General features: G+C 31.1%; 2 protein-coding genes and 1 long non-coding RNA gene across 3 annotated transcripts in view; 1 reads left to right on the forward strand and 2 right to left on the reverse strand.

The window, feature by feature from the left end:
• Nucleotides 1–23433, reverse strand: part of Naa15-16 (N-alpha-acetyltransferase 15/16) — a 330864-nt gene that overhangs the window by 217242 nt on the left and 90189 nt on the right. The gene's annotated exons all lie outside the window — the stretch shown is intronic.
• LOC148285046 (uncharacterized) overlaps nucleotides 1–23433 on the forward strand; it is a 105345-nt gene that overhangs the window by 10205 nt on the left and 71707 nt on the right.
• Nucleotides 7438–9213, reverse strand: LOC148285047 (uncharacterized). Its single transcript, XR_015823075.1, has 2 exons — nucleotides 7974–9213; nucleotides 7438–7878 (listed from the first exon to the last, which is right to left on the reverse strand). It is a non-coding gene; the product is annotated as an uncharacterized LOC148285047 (long non-coding RNA).

Here is a 23433-nt window from a genome sequence, read left to right on the forward strand (position 1 = left end):
TAGGAAGAAATAGTGAAGTCAAAAGTAAAAATAAATGCGTGGATTTAAACGAAATGAAGTTTTATATTTCGCTATAACTACCTAAATTATTTCGCTATAACTACCTAAATTATTACGATTGTGACGTGCAGAAGTAAGGTATCGATAGAAAATTCACAGTCGCAGTTTGCTCGGTACTCGGAATCAGGCGGGTAAGAGTGTGAGAGGTCGCCGGCGCGGGTGGTACAATGGCCGACCCACTTTACACGGGGACAACAATGAGGTGAGCCGAGTCTCATACTAAATGGTAGTTAATATTCCACCAGTGGTGTGCTGTGTGGTGACTGCTGCCTAGGGACTAGCGACTAGGGAGAAATCAATCCGCCACGTGGCATCTATGACGCGGAGCTTGGGTCGTACTGCACTCGCGTTCCGGTATTAAAAAATAACACGCGATGCCGCAGATATTATGCTTACAACGGCCTTAATTTGACAAGGTGGAAATTCATCGAAATACGTTAAAATTAAGTTCGCTATCTATACATTGTACACAATCCTATAGATTAATAAACTACAGGAGTTAGTATAATGTATTTGAGGTGAATCAGGGTAAGTGTGGCATATAAATTGAAGAGATGAATTTAAAATTACATTTAAAATGAATTTTGCAAAATTTTTAACCAAAATTATAAAATCTATCGACTCCAAATCTAATGACGTTTGTCCTTATTTATATGCTTTTAAACAATTTTGTTAAAATATTGAGGAATGGGTAAAATAACGAAAAACGAGCGTATGGACACACTTACCCTTGTTTTACAGTAAGTGTAACTTATGTACAATTTCTTTAGTATTACTGACTACAATAAATATGAAAATTAATTTATATATTTAAAATGAAGCACTTTTAAACGTTGATTTGATTTATTTTGAAGTAAGGCTCAATTTTAAATAAAATATTTAAATTTATTTTCTAGAGTTTTGCTAGCAAAACAAGCACCAATGAAGATTTTTGCGAAAAATGAAATTAAAAAAAAATTATATATATTTTGAAACTTAGGTAGGTTATTAACCCTTATTCGATTTATTCCAGATAATTTTTATAGAGCCATTTTTGCGGAAAATCACCTCAAGGGCGACGCGCAATAAACATCCCAACACGACCTGCAGCTGCAGAGCGCATAGGCGGTTGAGATTTTAATTCTCGGTTTCCGACATATTTTTTTAAATTTTAACAATACATTCATAGGATCTAGATAAAAACGTCTCTTGCAGTTACAGAGCGCACGGATGGTTACAATCTAGCCCCCCTTTACATTTTACAAAAAATATTAAGAAGTGTTAATATATTTTTTTAAATAATTAAAGAATCTTGATTAAAACATATTCTGCAGCTACAGAGCGCATGTATAGTAAGAAATCTAGACCCTATTTACAGTTGAAGATCAAGTTAGAAATAATTTTATATCAAATTTAATTTACATAATATGAAAGCTAATATTATCGAAAATCTTGCAGCAACAAAGCGCACGGACGAACGGAATTCTAGCATATGATAAAACCGCACAAAAAGTGTAAAAAATGTACGACTTCATGTAGGTTACCCGATACTCATGCCACTGTAGGATTTTTTTATTTATGCGATGGCGTATTTTGAATACGTAATATTTTTCATTCATAAAGCCGTACGGATCATTGCTTGGTATAATAATTAGAATCATTTTGAAAAAAACCAGATATACGAGGGTAAAGTCGATGGTAAATGAAACGAAATTATTAACATATAAACAAAGAATATTTTACAATACAATGATATTTGTTCATAAAATTATAAACTCTAATAAAAAAACAGAATTTTGGAAAAAAATTGATCGGAACCAGCATGAACACGATCACAATACTAGAGAAAAGAACAAAATTAGACTTCCATTTAGGAAAAAGGCAAAGTCACAAAATTCAATTTTATTTAAAGCAATTAAAAAGTATTACGAAATGGAAAAAAATATTTATGAAGAAAAAAACATATCAAAATTTAAAATAATGGTCAAGACATATGTGATAAACAATTTATAAATTAAATATATTTGCAATGTTATTATTAGAACACACATAACAATATGTATGATATGTGTGCCCTACTTTAAGATATAAATAATAAAATAAAAAAATAATTAACATACCGTAGGATTTATTTATTTATTACGTTTACTCCGAAGGCAACAATTTACTTCTTTTATATTTCCGTTAGCATTGTATTAAGTCCCTATTTCTTTTCGTGTTTTTCCTCGTCTTGTTCTTTTGACTTCACACTATACTAGCTTTTACCCATGGCTTCGATCGCACGGTATTAGGGAGAAATTAGTTAGGCAATTAATTCGTTTTGTCGGTAATCAATAATTTTCGCGATGGAATTGAATATTTTTTCTAGATAGAAAGTAGCTCGGTCGATTGCCGGTGCTCTAACTATCACTATGAAAAAAATATGCCGATCCGGATGTCTATGGCGACGAAGAATCGCTATTCTGTTTTCAAATCCGAAATCCTACTACAAAACCCAAACGAAAATCAAACCAAACTAACGACAGATAAAGCAGGTCAATTGAGGGAACAATATTCTGTATAAAAAAAATACAAACAATGTAAAAGTATAAATAAATAAATTATAAAAATTTAAAGAATTAATTTAAAATGAAATATTAAACTTACCGCCTACTCATTTTTAAATAATGTTCATCGTTGTTGCTGTGTTGTATATTTTTTTCATTGTACTATTTTAAATTCGGAATCAAAAAATAAGTATACTATTTTACTTTTCACCTCTCCGGATTTCTCCATACAAAAAAATATGTCAATCGGTCGCTCCGTTGAGACGTGAAGGAAACAAAAACAAACAAACTAACACACTTTCGCATTTTTAATATTAGTATGGATGGTTGAACGCAATAACTGATAAAGACACTGTAACCCATTTAAAAAAAAATATGAAACATTTTTTTAGAAACACATTAATTATTTATTTAATAATAATAATATTTTAGTTGTTTGTTTATAATCAACTATTGAGAGTAAAGAGACAAGAAAAAAATCTGATGATGGTCTGAAAAGAGAATCGTTAATCTGGTTAATTTGACTGCAGACCAATACTACAAAGAAAATGGAATAAATCCATTAATAACAGGAAAACTCGTTCCACTCGGGGATGAGTGAGCCGCGGATTAAGCATATCGTGTTAGCGTTAGATCATAAAATGATATGCAACATCGTGTGACGTAATCCGGGCGAAAAAAGTGACATGTGTAACAGGCGGATGGTGATTGATGTCTCGGGTGACTGTTACGTGAAGCAGCATGTAACATTAACATGTAACTAACTATCTGTGACACGGCGAGTGGGTGACAGTAAAGATGTTGTGACGGTACTGTCACGCCCACGTGGCCGGCCAGTGCGGGGTTAATGTATGCATGGAAATGTATGTACTTAAATATAAAATAGTATTGATGGGTATCTTTTAACCAGGCAATGCAAATGGATAATAACTTCCTAGTGAATAATATTGATTAATAGTTTCATGTTTCACGGAAAGAAAACATTTAAATATAAAAAGAAACAAGAAGTTTTTCAAGTAAACAGGAAGAAAGTACTTATTGCTCTATATTTGATGACTCTAATTAAAAACCCATCATATTTTACTGTTAGTAGCCAGGTACATATCATTAAAAATGTTCATTTTATTTAACTTTATGTTTTGAAATATCAGAGTAGTTTAAAATACGAAAACAATTATTTTATTTTAGAAATAAAAAAAGGACATTTGTAAAAATAAAATCATTGAGCTAAAGCAGTTACAAAATTATAACACGAAAATAGTCGTCAATTTAGGTATAATGAGATTTTTTAGCCGTATTGCATGGATCAAGCGGTAAAATTAATTAAAGGTTTGAAAAAATAATCCTAGTAAAATCGCTATTAATGAACTCGGCAAATATTCAAGGGCGAAATAAATTTTAATGTATTCGTAATTTGATAATTTATTTAGATTTTATAGACAAAACCCTATAAACATTAAATTTATATGGATAAATAAATCAATGTTGTAACTGAAGATAAAAATAAAACTTATCAATAATCACATAAATGCTTTAGATGCCATATTTTTAATGTTTGAAGCACCTTTATGAAACGTTATTAACTTATGCCCAGCGGAGATGGGTTCGATGAGACCCAGAAGTATTGAAAATTATCAATTATTTAGTGATTTTTATGCGTCATTTTCCTTCACAAAATCGTTAAAAATCAAACAAAAATATCCATCTATTCGTATTTTTTATCGGTTCAGAGCAAATTTTGATGATTAAATGATACTGCAAACCCACAAAAAATCTCGAAAGAGGAGTTTAAAACTGGGTCTAATCTAATCCAACTCACCCGTCCCAGCGGGCTTAAAGAGTTAAAATTAAAATAACTTTTCGTTCGCACCACTTTATAAAACAACTAGTTTCGGCAACACATTGCCTTCTTCAGAGTTAATGGAAACAAAAACTAAAATGGTCCATAAAAGACAAAGTTATTTTGATTTTAATATACAGTATTCCTTTGGAAGAAATAAGTGAGCACATGACGCATTTCTTGGATTTATTTTGTTGTTTATACTTATGATTCATGGTCTTTGACAGCCATATTTCAGTTAGCGTGTTTAAATCAACAGATTTTAAATTATTCGATTATTTGCTAAAGTAGATAATTACACGTCGGACTTTAATTCTTCAATGGATAAATACAAAAGAGAAAACGGAATTTTTACTTTAACATCTTAAAATTCGTGAGAAAACACGAGAGAGGAAAGATTCAATTAAAAATCAATTTTCAGTTCGAAGAATGTACAAATTAATTCCCGTGACCTTTATTTTCAACAATGTTAAATAAATAGTTTCTGATAGAAACTTAAAAGCATTCAGCACTTTCATACGTCCAGAATCCGTACAACCGCAGGTTTTCATTCAGTAATTACATGTTCGGCCAAACGCTATTACCAAATATAATATAGCAACCTTCATTACATACGTAAAGAGTAGGTTCATAGCAATTTTGTAAACAGTAAAAAAAAAACTACAACATAATATCGATTATGATCCAGCAATACATTCGTATCTGATATTGCATAGGGCATTACATTGGAACACCAAATGCAGCGAATCTTAAATAACTGTCGTGATCAGTCGTACGGTACAGGTACCAGTCTAGGGACAGTAAAATATTGCAGTCCACTTTTAAAACAAATATTTCACGTCGACCCTGCCAGAAATCGGAGCGAGGACATCGAGCATAGTAGGTTAAAAGTCAAATGCACCAACCACTGCATTACGGGGCCGACTTATCCGGGATTTTTACATGAGAGTAACTATCAAGTCAAACACACTCCCGAAGGATTCTTATTCTAATTCATACGCAAAACTGTAGTCTTCATTGGCCTGGAAACGGACAATTTAAATTGCGACATTACAGGAGTCATATAACCTGTTTTTTTTTATTTTTAATTATTTAAATTTCATTGATAAACCCTTACGGATTACATACATTTAACAAAATATGTTTACTTTCAAAATTCACATTCTACTGATAATAATAATATTTTAACATCTTTTGTAAAGGTTGTCTGAGTCTTTTGTTTAGTCTGGTAGTTTATTGTATAATTTCAGTCCATGGTTTATTAGTCTCGATTGTCCTTTTCTCGTTTTAAAAGGTTGTATATGATATTTTTCTGATATTCTCGTATTGTGTTCATGTTTACTACAGTTTTTTTCAAGTTTTATTTCTTCGTCTACAATTACATCAGTGGCTAATTTATGAATAAATTTTAAGGATTCTAGTTTAAACAGTTCAGTTACATTTAATTGTTTGGTTTATTTAAAAAGTTCTTTAGTTGCCGTTAAATAGGGAAGGTCATATACTAACTTTAATATTTTATTTCGCTGTCTTTGTAGTCTGTTTATGTCATTTTGATTTTCTGTTCCCTATAGTAGTTGAATATAACATATTTTAGTTTTTACATACGCTTTATACATTAAAAAAATTTCCTTTATTAGAACAAAGTTTTTGATTTAAAAAATAAGACTCGATAAAGTCGTGTCAATCAAGTTATGTCAATTTAAGTTGCACATTACAGGAGAGGATTTCATAACCCATTTTGTTAATTTAAATTGCGACATTACAGGAGAGCGTAATATAACCTACATTGTCAAGTTAAATTGCGACATCGAGCAACTGAAAAAAGTCCAAAGATGTGCTACAAAAATCTCCAAATCACTCTAAAGGATGCTTTACCACGGTAGGTAAAAAACACCAGGACTTGCATCATTGGAAGAACGGCGGAAGAGAGGGGACTTGATAGAAACGTATAAGATACTCAATAATTACAATGACTGCCCCCTGCATGAGATGCATCGATTGAATCCGAACACAAATTTACGGGGTCATAACTAGAAGCTCTATCGTCCCCAATTTCACCTCGATTCCGATAAAAACTTTATTTCCAGCAAGATGGGTTCAGACTAGAATAAAATGTCAAGCCTAGTTGTCTATTCAATTTCGGTCAATCGGTTCAAAACCGTTTGGATGCTTTTTTGAAGGATAAATAACGCAGACAAAAAGCAGTACACGAGATATACATATGTAGGCGCATCAGCAAAGGCTGCCTGTCTATGACGAATAATAATAATAATTACAGGTTAGAGTTTTCCAGGCTGCCGTGTGATTTTTTTTCTCGAAATTAAAAGTCAATGTTTTACATGATTTAAATGTCGTTCAAGAGTGTCCACGTCCCCAAGCTGACATTATTGTTATCAATAAGTATGAATTCAGTATCACATGGTGTATTCCATTGCACTCAATGCCGTTCGCATTCGACTAACAGACAATAACTACATAAATCAACTCAACCGTAAATACTACGCCAAGGACTCGTGTCGTAAGGAGATCTGTCAACAAACATGTTTGTACAAATAATTCGCTTTAAAACTATAAATTATTCACAATGATGTGAGAAAATTACCAACGAAGCGGAAAAGAAACAATCAATTGAGCGATTTAATCGTGTTTTGTGTCGTAAGAAAATATTTTATCACTTTATATTTAGCAAATGTTAAATGAATAACGTAAGACTAAATAAAAATCGTCGGCCTCGTGGCGTAGTGGTCAGCGCGTTTGCCTACCATGCAAGAGGCCTCGGGTTCGATTCCCGACATAGTTGAAAAGAAACTATTTTTTTAAAGGTTGTTTTTACACAAGCATATTTCATAGTCCCTGAACTGGTACCCGAAGCGTAAGACTGATCATCTTATCTTTGTGTAACAAAAATGATCAAGATACGCTGCGATTTGGGTACCAATGCAGAGCCCTATGCACCATTAGGTGCGGAAAGGGAATGATGATGAAATAAAAAATAATTTTAAATTCATGATCGATTATTTATTTATTTAACTTTTTGTATATAATGTTATTTGTACATTGGCGGGCTTATTGCCAAATGGCAATTTTTTCCAACCAACCAATAAAATAAAATATTTATTTTTATAATTCAAGTTTCAGAACATATTCAATAGAAAAAAATATTAAAAAGCTAAAGATATATAAAAAAAAACGTATTTGTTTATAAATTACCTTAAATCAAAACTATAACTCAATGGGAAAAAGGAAAAAAGAGGAAAAAGGAAAGAAAGAGAGATTAAGGAAGAGAAAGGAGATGTTTCTTCAGACGTGATTTAAACAGATATAATGTAGTAACATCTGTATACATATATCATCATCAATTTGGCTGTTTGCTGACGACACTTAAATTCTCAAACAGATTGACAGCCCTTCCGATTGTTCACTGTTACAATCTAATTTACTGTCTTTTAGCACCTGGGCTGGTATTCCAAACGAAATTATAGCGCGGTATAGCGCGTTTTTACGTACTAAATTCGCATTATAGCGCTCTGTAAACGCGTTCGGAATACCAGCCCTGGTGCTCATCCAACAATCTACATCTCAACTGAAGTAAGTTCAAGGTTATGAGATTATTTCTTCTGGAAAATCCAATCATATACGACTACTCACTGAACGATGAAATATTATTATCTGTGTCTAGTATACGAGATTTAGGTATTGTACTTGACTGACCAAGAGCACTTTCCCAACATAAACATGAACTGTTCTGAAAACTAGTTGTAATTATAACTATAGTGTCTGTACCTAAAATAAAAATTCTTAACCGGAGCTTATATTCGAGGAATGTCTGTAAAAGTAGAGATGATGAGTAAATGATAAATTGATAAATGCCACTTTGGAGTAATTTGAGATCAGAAATGGAAAAGTACTTTTAACCAAATAGAAGACAAAAATTCAAAAATGTGAATAGCTACTTCCCCAAAAACTTACTTTAAAAAATGCGCACTTGTCAGCTAAACGTTCTACTAGGAAGCTATAGAAATGTTGGAGCATTGCTGAAAGAAATGCATACAACTTCAGGGGAACTAAAAACACAAGTCCAAAAACCTTTTCTCATTCGCTTCGAAACGCGGGTCGAATTTGGAGCATATCAAACAACCCTTGTATTTCCTGGTTTCAGGACTGGCGTCTAACGCGTACGACTAATCATTTTATCTTTCCGATTATAATAAATGATCGCTGACGAGCTGAGATCGGAGTACCGAGACAGTGCTCCATGCACCGTTAGGGAATAGTGTTGAAATGATAAAAACACAATATTTATTTTTTGTTTTCAATGCCGAATCGATTGAATGCGTCCGTTTTCGGTTAGTAAGTCGCCCGTATGAAGTGGCCTAGAGAAAATATCAAAAGCATTAAACTTGCACAATCCTTGAAGATGTCTCCAAAGAATCGTTTCATGTTTCAAAATGTCAGTGAGCTTATATGAGAGTTCGAGGCTCTTGATTCCCCCTAAACGATCAAATTTGCATTTTAAATATCAACGCCAACATTATTATATAGGAAATCAAACATTAAGTTTTTTTAAAGAATATTTTAACTATGTTTTGAGAATATCCAAATGTTTGCAGACTGGCTGGATTTCCTCTCGAGCCAATGACAGGTCATAAGACCTGTAAATGTAAAGACTTCCACATTCCCTTCTCGAAAATGTTTTCCTTCTCCGTTGCAAGAAATTAGAATATTTTAACTGTTTACGAGTGAAAACGAAACTAGAAAATAACCATTTAATAAGAAAAACTAAAAAAATACTAATATTTCGGAAAAAATATAGAACAGAAAAATTCGCACATTTCAGATTTTATATAGAATATACATTAAAAATAATACTTATGTATATTCTTTAAAAGCGAAAATTTCTGATTTCAAATCAATATTTACGTTCTTTAACGAACTAAATAACTAAGTAAATAACTTTATATTTAAAAATGGGAATCAAGTTGTGGTAAAGCGGGGTGTAAACCTGGCACCTATGATCCGCGAGTCCGCGACACTAGCCACGGGACCACAGACCTGTTCTATTTCTATTCGAAGAGTTTGATTTTAAATTAATGATTAATTAAAAAATATATATAATAAAGTTAACACATATTACTATCTTTGTGTAATTCTACAATACTAATTTTGATATTAATAATATCAACTTGTTTTAGACATAAAAGTACAGAAAAATTTATGGTAGAGAGAAAAAAATCTCACTGAGATCATGCTTGTTTTGTGATAAAATCAATAAAATATTTTTTTCCATAATTTAAAGATCTTAAATTAAATAAATGTTTATAAATTGACTTCAGCAGGGAATGATGTAAAGTGATCACTTAAACCGTTCAATGATAGGTCATACGTCCTGTAAATACCAAGACGTCCGTATTCCCATCTCAAAAAATATTTTCTCTCTCTGTTCAAATAAATTTCAAGGTAAACATCCATCTAGTGATTTGATTTCAGAATCTAGTATAAAAATACACAATATTGAAAATTCCAACTATTTAATTTATTTTACACATCGGCATGATCGTAGAACAACGACGCATATGATTTTCTTTGACTTTACATGAGAGCATAACTGCATGTCATGGCATAACTCAATAAGTACAAAAGTTTTCAATTTAATACATTATTAAAAAATTGTTTACTGGGTTTAGTTCGAGAAAAAATCGGAAAATTTACTCAATACTTAAATAATAAATGGTATAAATTAATATTGTTTAACTGTATAGTAAATTAACTAGTAGGTATTAATGTTATTGTTTATTTTGCATAAAAATGTCTGCCTTAAAACAAGTTGTCCCTAGTTAGGTAGACTAGACATGATCCAGAGAAATCTATTACCTAAGTGTGTGTAGTATACTTTGATACTGGGTTACATAGGTTAGTCGTGATATATGAAGGGGTCAAAATCAAAACCGGCACTGTTTTGGGAAGACCAACAAAACCAACAGGAAAAATACTATTTCTTTTAAGTTCAATGTGCAACTTGTGCACGGTATAATATAATATTGAATATCCACATTGAACTAAAAATAAATAGTAATTTGGCAAGTGGTTTGTTGGTCTTTCCAAAAACCGTGATCATGGACAGTGGCGGTTTCGCTTTAAACCCCCTCATGTATCAGTTTTTTTTTTTTCAAACTAAGAATACAAAGCATTTATAAAATCTTTTTAAATATAAAATATTTAACAAAGTCAAAGTACCATTTTTCGCACATCCGTCGTTATTCTACGATCGCGGCGATATGTTGGTATATCATTGGTTGCCATTGGTACATCAGAGTCGCAATAGTCGCATAATCGAATCTGAACGTTCACATATCGGCCTCATAAGGAAATATTTATTTTCTCCCGTCACGATATCGAAGTTTTTATGCAATGAGCAAACAAAGCGATTATCGCAGTCGAGAGTATGCAAATAATTGCAGTAAGGTACGTGTGGCGTACCTTTACTAATTTCTCCACAAGAATTTGCTCTACGTACTTTAAACTACGGATTGTCTGTTGTGTCGGTGACAGTGATGTCGCCGGACCGCCAGTCTGTCACGTGAAACGACGGTACTTTATGCAGCAGGGCGCACCTTTAATATATTTTATATGAGAACACCAGAATTCCTGGACGTCCAATAAGAACGAGTGATGAATAATTTTGCTCTGAAAAGTGAGGCGAACAAAAGCGTTTTTTAAATTTTGTTTCCGCAACAAATCCCCGATATATGCCGAAGCTGTTGACGAGTACAAACGCTACTGCTACTGTATTTCTTCAGTTCTGTACATTTACAAGACATCTTTATTTTTAGGAATACTAAAAATAAGAGTTTTTTTTTTCAATATTAAAAAAAAAAAAGTAGTGAACCTACTAAAGGAGATAAGGTCATTAACGTCGCATGCCATGCAGATGATGCTGCCATAGTGATGAGAACATATCCATCTCAGTTAGTAAACATCTGGATGCCTAAGAAATGTCGTATAGTACAATGAACACATGATTATTGGAAACATAATTCGGATATACAAAACGTGTGTCACACCAAATCATGGTGTAATAATCTAAATATTAAATTTTAATAAATCTAATTCGCGTGGTACCTACTTACCTAATCTCATCCATTTCTAGGTTTTCTGTATGACGTGAATAAATCCTAGACCATGCCTTCCTTAAAAGGGTATCACAAGAGTAAGTTTAAATGTTAAATTTTCATGTACGAGTATTAAAACGGTTTTTTTTTATTTTTAATATCATTATTTGATATATTATAGAGAGATATCTGAAACCTGAAAGATCTGTACTTAAGTAAATAAGCTATCTTTCTTGTAAACTTTTGATTTTATGTGTATATTTTCATATATTATCATTTTTAACAATATTGTATTACGGGTTTACCTACATAGATAGATACAACAAAAAATATATTGTAATTATACAGAAAACATTATTATCTTAGGGGTTATATACAAATATTTTTAATGTAAATACGCATTATATAAATATTATTTTTAATATTTAAAAGGGATTCTTTTCATAATGCCCAATAAACATTATTATTATTATTATTATTTTTTTTTTTTTTCTTTTTTTTATATTTTTAATCAACAGTTCTACATACATATTTTTAGTAAATAAACAGATATAGTGTATAAACTCAGAACCAATAACAGATTTCCACATAGTATACAAAGTTAGTAAAGAATATATATATTACATATCAAATAAATACATACAATTTATACATATAAAAATGTTATTTTCAAGTACTCAATAATCAAAGATTTTTTAAATATTAATTTTAAGAACATTAAGTTACTGTAAATTGGGCGGGATAAGGACAAAAATGCTTGAAGAGAGGATAAGGAGGGGGGGGGGAGATGTACATATTTATTATTATAATGTCTACTAAGTTACATAATACATTTTTAGTTTAAATTTTAAATATTGTATACCTTGCACTTTTTGCATTTGTATCAATTTTCTGTAGCTCCTTAAGTAAAATATCGAACTTGTGTTTGTGCACTCGATGACAAATAGCTTGAGAGCGGTTTATCGGGACTAACATATATTTTTACGACTCTTTTTTGTAAAAAAAAACTCTGTATGTTTTTTTCTGAATTAAAACTTTTTAATAAACGTTCAAATTGAAAAATTCTAATGCTCCAAAAATAAAAAAAATACAAAACAATGTATCTAATGTATCAACACAAGCAACGAAATCCTGTTGATATTATGCAGTTTTTGATCTCAATAAATATTAATATGATGTTATCAATACAGTCAATTAATATGAACTTTACTGAACGCATCGGTTTGATTAAATCGGTTAAAGTAGGAACAGCACGTTCCCGCACTGTAATTGTGGTATTTAAAAAAATATTATGAATGCTTTCAGCAATCAAACAATTATTAGATTGAAATAGGAAATTACAAGATAAGTACCACGCAATGGACGAACAAATGACTGGCAATACAATAAAAGTATGCAATGGAAATAATTGCACTCAATAAAAGAATATACTACAAAATACATATTTGTTTCATAAACATTTCTGGTGGCGTCCAGTTCATCGCATTATTTTTATTATTTAAGCAACTTTCTATATAAAGTTTAATTTTAACTAACGTTGCACATTTTATAACTGTATCAGTCAAGTTGCGTAAAATTACATGTATTCGGTATGTGGTCTTCGAGAAATTGTTGGACGTTTATTTTTATTATGATACGTATAATTTTCAACATAAGTATAAATATATATAACGATTTCATCATTTAACTTTAAACGAAAAAAAAAAAATTACGTGCTAGTTTGTTAATTCGATATTTTTTAAATTACAATTTTTGTGATTTCCATAAATTTGGAATAACCAGGCACCAGTTTCATAGGTTTCGCGACATCTTCGAAACTGGTATCGTTATTATAACATTCAACGCATAGTTAATGAAGGATAGAGAATTCCAAATTACATAGTAGAAATATAACTGAATTATTTTTGTTTGAAGGACCTTTTAAAATATGATAAAATTCAATTACTAATATATAATTTGGAATTCTACATCGTTACGGTTTTTGCATTAGTACATTGAATTTTACATTAAAAATACCAGTCTCGAAAAAGTCGCGAATGCGATGAAACCGGTCACAAGGGATTCCAAATTTCGTGAGCGCACAACGAAAGCTGGCCAAATCAGAATTCTTTATATGGACACAAAATAACAGTTTTGCTATTAAGAACACCTCTGATTTTAAATTTCTTTTGCTTAAGCTTTACAAAGAATTAGCAATATATTTTGTTAGTGTGAAAATGTTTTGATTTAGTCAATATTTCGAGTTGTGGATATTCATATATTGACTTAATCAACATACAGTTATGAATTTTGTAAAAATATTTGGATATATCAAAAAAAAAATCTAACCTAACCTGAGGATGTTAAAGAGCTCGCTCCCTGCCTAATAGCCCGATACTTTACGGATCTGGGCTTGGGGGGAGGGGAGATTTAACAAAATGTAAACCCTCGCGTTCCACACAGTAGCCAGGCTCTTTATAGACCTAGGCTTGGAGGGCGAGAACTATTCACGGGGACCCGTCACAATAGTTCTTCACATGTCGCAGTGACGTCAGAAGCTTTCATAGCACTGACCCCTACCTCTAAGAAGAAAAAAAAAACACTCCTATTTTGTTACCATAATAATTTACAATGAACTTCCACTAACAAACATGAAAGTTTTTATTAAATTGTTTTTAAGAACAACCTTAAAGAATCATCACTTAACCAATATCTTTTGTGTAAATTTGTGAGTTTTTTATTAGTAAATTGTAATAATGATTTCCTAACAACACGACATTCAAATGGTTTTGTATATTTTGTTTGTTGTTTTTGCTTTTGCACAATAAAACATAAAAATACCCAGAACTAAATAACCAAGCATTAAAAAAATAAAATGTCGATTATTGTAATATCACCGCGACTCGAACCTTAAATTCAAGGCAGCATTTTAGCCACTACACCGCGCGCGGGCCACTACAACTGTCATATATATTTATGTAAGAAGATGCGATTTGTCCGTTATTAAAGGTTAGATGAATAAATAATAAACAAATAGATCTTGGTAATCAAAATAAATAATACCTTATCTTTGATGTAAGTCCGACGTTGTATCGCAATAGAGAAACCCTTGAAACGTGTATAAATATTTATCAGATAGTTTATTCAGTGCCCAGCTTAGTTAGCTAGGAAGTACTTCATTGATCATAACACGATGAAGACGAAGTGAGGAGTGTATTTCAAAACGCCCATCCGCTTTTCACAATAATTTGATGTTGCACAGTGTAGGCTTTCCACTGGATAATCGTAAAACCTGCTCCGATGGTCAATTGTCAAGAACATTTAATTGCGAAATAAATATTTTTTTATGTAGCTAAAGCAAACAAAGAACATTAAATAAAAGCCATATTATATTTTTCTAGATCGAATTGGCACTCCCTTCATAACGTTTGGTTAAAAATTATCAATTTTAGTTTTTTTAACATCCGTTGATGGGAGGAGTTCTCCCGCGAAAGTAAAGTTATGTTTTTAAAATATAATAAAAGTTGTAAAAAATTCTTGAAAAAATTACACTTTACAAAAATAAAAAATCGTGCATACTATACTATCGGGGTCGCTTCAAAACAGTCATTTTAAATCATATTTAACCTGAAATGCGTATTGTATTTAAAGTGTGAGATGCAACAAAAATATTTAGAATAATTTTGTTTTCTTACAAATTTATGAAAGATGAATCTGAAAAATATCCGATTCGGAAAAAATTCCAGTATAAATTTATTTTAAATTTTAGGTAGCTTCAAAACACATTTTTTTGAATGAACGATATTTGTTTACATCTCTGTATCTGTATCTCTTCGTTCTAGTAACGAGAGAACCCTTTCAATACCCATTCACCGCTCTAATATTTTTGCCTCCTCTTTCACAGTAGTCGATTGCTGAATAATCTACATATTAATGTAAGAGACGCTCCCGCTTCTTTATTGACATTCAAATCACGATAAAAAAGTGACTTCCTGGTTATTTGAGTTAAACCTTTCACCCCACTCTTTCCTTCTCTCTTTGCCCCCTCCTCTCTTCATAGTATCATAATTCATAGTGTAGATATTTCGAAATTTTTTATTTCATAAAAAATATATATGTTTATCAATATTTTGATTTATGATAAAAATATAATATGTTCATAAAACACAGATTTTTTAAAAATTATACGGTTTGTGTAAACATGCAGAAATTGCCTAAAGGAATTTTTTTTTTTTTTTTTTTTTATTTATTAAGGAAAAACAACAGTTGTTATATAAGAATAGAAAATATAAAAAATAGTACATACATCCAGTTAAAGTTTTTCACAAATATAATGAGAGAACATGTTACACAGTAAAGAGAAAAATAATATATTGTATAAGACATAAGAAAAAAAAAAGTGCTCGTAGGAAGGTTAAAGGATGAGGAAATATACGGAGGAGTGGAGGAGAGGGATTTTCATAATATAGTTGACCAATTAAAAATTTTGATATTATAATGAAATAAACATAATTAAAGGAACATAAACTTATAATACACTGACAAATGTTTCATTTTACAGGGTTCCAAAAAGTTTTTTTTGAAGTCACAAAATTTTGTATTAAAAATATCTAAATGAGGACAAAGTAAATATGCCCGCCCTTATGCATATGTAAGTAAACTATATATGCATATAAAGTGTTTTAATAAATTAAATTAACAAATAAATATATTTTTTAAGATATTCAGATTTGGTCCGTTTTGGTGTATTATAGTAATGAGTTGTAAGAAAAGCAGGGTCAAATGAAATAAAGTTTCAAGCTCAAATACACTCAAGTTTTTTATGAATTGCAGGATATCGAATAAAAAGCAGACAAACATGAATTCTATGACGCATCATTAGAATTAAGATCTTCTAGTAATTGATTTAGTACTAGAAAGGGGGGACATGATTTATTAATTATAAAAATGTGTTTTTTACACCAGAAGCGTGCCGTTTTGCAACGAATAACGATCGAAATACGCAGAGATTGTAGTGCAATAGTACAAATGCCCTAAAAAACCTGTGCAACATTAGGTACGAATAAGATAATGGTAATGAAGACTATCGAAGTCTCATTCTAATTTAGCAGGCAGATTATCTCTCAGAAGCGTTGGGAAACTGCTACCGAAATTGTGGTGAGATTCTCACCTGTGCGTGGCGGCCGGGCGTATGGCGCCCATTGTGGGGCCCGCTGCTTGTGGGAAAATACTACCGAACGTTATAATGCTGTTTGTATGCAGGTATATCTAGTCCGTAAGCCTAGTGGCCTAAATAGGGGCTCGCCAAGCAGCGGGCCGCGTTGAATGAGACACATCGCGTCGACGTCAAATTTTCAGAGTTTCAGTAAGTAGTCAAATACATTGTTTATTGTCAAATTGTACGTTCATTCTTACATTTATCCAATATTAAACGTAAAATAACTATTCATAGATGTATTTTAATCCATATAAATCATGCTTTCAGAATCTTCCAATATTACTTCCTACTCACAGTATCATAATCATAATCAATATATATATATATTTTTTCAAATTTACAAAAAAAATGTTTGGGTTGGGGGGGGTACCCTTTGATTTTATAGTACTCAAATAGTAGAAAATAATAATACTTTTAGCAAATTAGCGTACATTTTTTTAATTAAATACGAAATCAATAAAAGGCTATGAACCGATTTTGTGAAACTTAACGAATCCTTAGTTCTCAAAAAAATCAAATAAAAAGAAGCAAAGAGGCGAGAAAAATACATTTTTTATATATTTTCTAAGGGGAATATCGTCATTACCAGCCGAAAACAAACATCAATAAAAAAAGTTGACATATGATTTTATAATAATAAATTGCATAAATATTAACTATAAAGAATCAAAGACTTGTGATTTTCATAATAAGACATACGTTTTCGTGTAATTTAGACAATCAATCATAATACAGGAAAGGTCTTCGCCTACGATTATTCTCCTAACAATACAAAATACAGGTAATATTAAAATGACAAATTCAATGCAACTCTGGTAATTTGGGCGAGTGAAACTGGCAAATTTTCTTTAAATAAGTTTGACCTTAGGGTTTAACAAGCCTGGATAGTTAGATGTGTGGGTAATAAGAGAATAGAATAGTTAAGAGGGAAGACTTAGCAGAAAATAAATATGGGAATTAATAATTCAATATCTGTCAAAATATCACGAATATTTTTACATATATAAAATGAGCCGGAGAATCAATCTGTTTGTGTATTTATTTATTTATTTATACTGAAAAAAATATATTAAAAATTATTGAGACTCAAGTCGTAACTTCATTAGACTAGACGAATAATTTTCTAAAATAATAAAGTTGAACAATAATATTATAAAAACAATATTATTAAAAAAATAACACAATATAGCAATCACTTTATAAAACTTCAAGAACCAATTATCAAAAATAAAAAAATAAAATAATCATTTTAAATATGAAAATTGTTTATAGCCTCAATCATGTGAAAGCCCTTTAGGCGTTCATTAATAAATAAAAAATAAATAAGTAGTTCTATACAAAATAACATATATAAACTTTTTATTTACGTGTAACAAACAATTCAAATAATTAAAAAATGTCTTGGAAGAAGAGAATGTTGACAATATTATTCATTATTTTTTTGAAAACACCCTTTTAAATAAATATTTCATATCAACTTTGTCGGGAATCGAACACGAGACCTCTTGCATGGCAGGCTAACGCGTTGCCTACAATATTATACCCATTCTAAAAAGGTCGTCTTCATTTTTGATATAATTCTGTGAGGGTTTAATCCATTGTATATATATTTATATATTTGGATAATTTAAAAAGCCGTTTTTGTGAAAATCAACCTCAAGGGCGATGTAAAATAAATCATTATCCCACCACGTCTTGCAGCTACAGAGCGCATGGACGGTTGGGGTTCTTGTTCCTTGTATCCAACAATTTATCAACAATTTTTAAATATTTTAATTGATGATTATGATAAAATTATAAATAAACTTATCAATGAAACTTCTTGGTTTAGCTTAACTTTTTATTATTTTGACCAACGAGCACTTTCGCCTAAGTAGGCATCTTCAAGACTGGTGAATTGTTTACATCATTTACAGTTTTTATACTATTCTTAACATATTTTGGAGATAAGATCAAATAAGTATTTTAATAGGGGTAAGAAACATAAATACGAGTATTTACAACTAGTTTGCTTACGGTTAATTTTTGGGAGTTTTTGGACCGAAATTGGGATTAAGCTTGTATTATTTAAAAGTTGGGAAAAGAACACATGACGAAATACAACAGAGTGGGAAATACACATTTTAACCGATAAAGTTAGCACAATACTTGATTTTTGACAGGGAAGTTAACAGACCTATAGATTGACATATCAAGAAGTTTCATTGATAAGTTTATTTATAATTTTATCATAATCATTATCTAAGGAATTTTATCAAGAAATATCAACAAAAAACATCAATATATTTTAATTGCGTGAATAAACAGTATATTACCATTGCAGTATTAATTTAAGAGTGATTTTCAAATTAATTGGTCACAATTAAAAGCTGCATAACCAGTAATAAAATTTGTACACTAACTGTCATAAAATCAGAAACTAGGCTTTGAAATTTCACATATTTTCTTAAAATACCCTAAAAAATCCGTATTTCAATAAGAATATGGGGAATCACTATATTTATTTTTTTACATTACATGCATATTTAAAAAAAAAAAGATATGTTGTGTGCCTGGCACCTTAAGAGCGCATATTTGCGTACTAGTAATGAGTTCCCACGCCGTGACAGCAAACACGGCAGTTCAAAATTGCAGCCGACCTAAAGTGGGAAATACTAATTACACTATTAAAACAAATGCCAAAAAACGAAAATGAAAAAATATAAGATGAAATTGTTTCGAAGTAACTAAGAGATACAAATATGTGAACTGAGAAGTCGAACGTTGAAATAACGTTTTGCCAAATAATTTATGTTGATAAATACAAAAATACAGTAGACAAAAAAGTTTTCAAGGAATTGAAGTTTTTTTTTTAATTAGATTCAGATCCATCAGGATCAATTATTATTAAAAGTAAAAGTTATAACATGGCTTCGTAGTGCGAATATATTTAAACCTAGCGGACCCGACAGACGTTGTCCTGCCCAAACGTTGGCTTGTCTGCTATTAGTTTGGAAAAATAATTTTCATTGATAAGTAGGTACCTAGGTAGTCTAGGTACTTGTTTGTGATTAAATTATATTGAATTTAAGTAGATTGTGGTTAAATTCAAGAGCCTAATATTTTTCAAATGTGGCATTTTTTTCCAAATGTCGAACTCCGTTCTTCTCGCCAACAGAGGGGTGCACTTATGTAGGAATACGATTTTTTTTTAATGTATTGAATGTAAATATTATTTTAATATTACCAAAAATCCATAAAAATAAATGGAAAGAAATTGTAAGGCATTTAAGGAAATAATAAATTGGCGGCCTCCGTGGTGTAGTGGTCAAGACGCTTGACTCAAACACGAAAGGTTCCGGGTTCGATTCCCGGTGAGAACACAAAAAAAAAAAAAATGTAATTTCTCTCAAGCCTGGGTGTTCTGTGATGTAATTCACCACTGTAATTGGGCCTCCTGGCCTGTTGTGGTGCAAAAATAAATAAATAATCGGATTGAGATCCACAAAAAATTAATGCTGTTTGTAAACATTAAAAAAAAACTTTTTTTATACACAAAAAACAACATCCTTCTATTTTTTGTATCTGCATTCTTCTCGAATGTAACCCTGGTAGATCGATGAATAAAACCATTATGCTTCTAACTTATTTTTTACGTATTAGATGAAAGATTTTAATATCTACGAACACGCGAAGCGCAAAGATCTATAATTCTTTGAAAACCGCACATACATCGATTATTCCGTTTAGAAGGAGTTCAGTGACATCAGATGTACAGAGGAATTATATATATATATATATGTATATATATGAATATATATATATATATATATATATATATATATATGTATATATATGTATATATATATATATGTGTATATATATGTATATATATATATATATGTATATATATATATATATATATATATATATATTAATATAAGCGTACATACAAAACAACGGTGTAAATATTATAAATCAGGAAAATATGTGCACACTAGGTGTTAGAATAAGTATAATTGTAAACATATTAGACAATGATTACTCATAGATTCTTATTATCATTCTTAGACGTAGGGTCAGTGCTATGCAAGCTCCTGACGTCACAGCGACCTGTGAAGATCAATTGGGACGGGTCCCCGAGAAAAGTTCTCGCCTTCCAAGCCCAGGTCTATAAAGAGGCTGGCTACCGCGTGGAAGGCGAGAGTTCTCATTTTTCTAAATCTCCCCTTCCAAGCGCAGATCCGGCTATCAATTAGGTAGGGGGCAAGCTCTTTAACATCCTAAGGTTTAACCATTGGTCCCCGATGATAAAGCTCCTTTTATGACGTAAATCATCCTCATCTGCACTGCAGAACCTACATCTAGAAGTTCCGGAAAGGTCCATTCTAGCAAGGTGTTAGTTCAATCTGCAGTGCCCTGAAAGGGCTCTAGTGATAACCTTTACCTGATTTCGGCATTACTCATAGAAATTATTTGAAAAAAAAAGTTACAAATATCTATTTATAGTGCCAGTAAGAAAATGACGAAACATATAAAATCGGATAAAAAAAACAATGCGTAGGAACAAAACGGTCTGCGTGTTTTTTAATCGTACGAATGATAAAATATATCTGCATATCCACAGTCAGTTATTGTGAAAAACTAACTAGGAAGTATTTTATTAATAGCGTTTAGTTTAACCAGATATACCAGGTATAATAATATTGCTCTAATGCAATTAACGATAGAAAAAATAGCAGCACACAATAGACTCGCAATAATAAAACAGCTGCAATCGGATAATTAGCTGTGTAAAGTATTTAATGAGCGAATATAAATCATTCGCACCTTGTCGATAAGTCTAAGGCGGATGAGGATGAAGGAAAAATGGAGTAAACAATAATGACCGTTTATATTATTTATCGGCCTCGTGGTGTGGTGGCCAGCGCATGCGCCTGCCACGCAAGAGGTCTCGGGTTCGACTCCCGACATGGTTGATGTGAAATATTGATTTTAAACGGGATTTTAACAAAATAATATTTCATAGTCCCTGGAATGTTTTTCCTGCTTATGATATGACCAGACTTAAGATTTTGGTTTATCTGATCATGCCGAGTCTTCCTTAATCGCCCTACGTTACAGTTAATTCTGGTCATGTTTTACCATTATTTTATCATCCATTCCTCCTACATGGCCGAACCATCTCAGAGACCCTTTCTTTATCTTATCAATTATACCTGACTCAAATTTACACTCTCGCCTGATTTCATCATTCGTAACCCTGTCATATATTGATTTTCCACACCTTCGTCTAAAGATCGCGTTTCGACCGCGTTCACTCTGTTGTCATCCTTCTTCTGCCAGTTCCATGTGTCACTTCTATAAGTGTATCACATGTATAAGTGTTGGGACTAGAACTCGGATTTTTAAAAACTAATTATTGGAATTGATTGGAATTTATTTATCTGGTTCTTCGTGCGATCTTTTGACGTGTTTCAATCGTTATCGTGTTAACAATGACCATATATCACATTTTTTAATCAAATAAAAAATATAGTACGAAGTGGGAGCCGACAATAGTAAAACATGGGTCCATATTGACGGTTGAAATTGTTTGCAGAAGTGCGGCTGTCGTAAGTACTTAGTACATTTTAATCGCGTGAATTTTTTTACTGCACTTCATCATCACGCGAAGAGAACGTATTCGAGACATATTTATCTGACCATGTTTGAAAAAATATTCTAACACAAGCTTTATTTAATCTAATTTTATCGAATTTTATGCTTGCACGGTAATTATTTATGATAAGAATCGAAGCCCGTTTTGCAATATGAAATGAATATATGATCAACTTTCGACCACCAAAGTTTGATAAAAAAAAACATAGAAAAACATAGACCATTAATTTTATCACTGCAGAAAATCTGGGACAGAACGAAATAAATCACAAGTGATAGTTATAAAAATTAAAAAAAAAAAAAAAACAAACATTATCAGTGAAAAATCAACAAGATTTTCATTTCAGAAACAAAAGACAAAGTTTTTTTTAATAACGCCTATGGGGCTAAAACATGGATAAATCAATACCTATATTATATATGCGAAAGTGCGTTTGTTTGTTTGTCTGTGTTTAACCAATTATTATTTGATTGATTAACATATATTTTTGTATAAGGATAGCCGGAGAGGTGAGGAGTAAAATAGGATACCTATTTTTCAATCCGAATTAAAAACAATGAATAAAAATAATTATACATCAACAATGAGCATTATCATTTGCAAATGAGTTCGCGGCAAGGCGGGGTGTAAAAAAGAATACATTTGAAATGAATTAGAATAAAATAAATAAAACAACATTGTTTTTAACCACTAATTATTTTTTTCCGCCAACCGGTTTCAAAGCAAAAAAGCTTCTTCGTCAAGGTTTACGTAACTAATGAGTTCTTTCCTATTTTATTTTTATCGTGTTTACTAAATACTACACGTGGAGCCGATAAATCAAGTCTTTTTTTCCTTACAAGGGTGGTAATTTGATATCAATTATACAATTAAATTAAACGAAAAAATATACTATTCCAACGAGAAAATTGCTATTGATAAACGACAAAACTAAATAATAGGGAAATATTTATTTTATATTTTTTACGTTTTTAAAGTAAAAGGGGTATATAGCAAAAAAAATTTTTTTTAGTAGCATAAAAAATATTTAAAAATTTGTAATTATGTCCCGCAAAAACGGT

The sequence above is a fragment of the Micrasema longulum genome, unplaced genomic scaffold (genome assembly GCF_059751315.1).
Source record: "Micrasema longulum isolate JH-2025_06_02 unplaced genomic scaffold, ASM5975131v1 h1tg000067l, whole genome shotgun sequence".
Classification (NCBI taxonomy): domain Eukaryota; kingdom Metazoa; phylum Arthropoda; class Insecta; order Trichoptera; family Brachycentridae; genus Micrasema; species Micrasema longulum.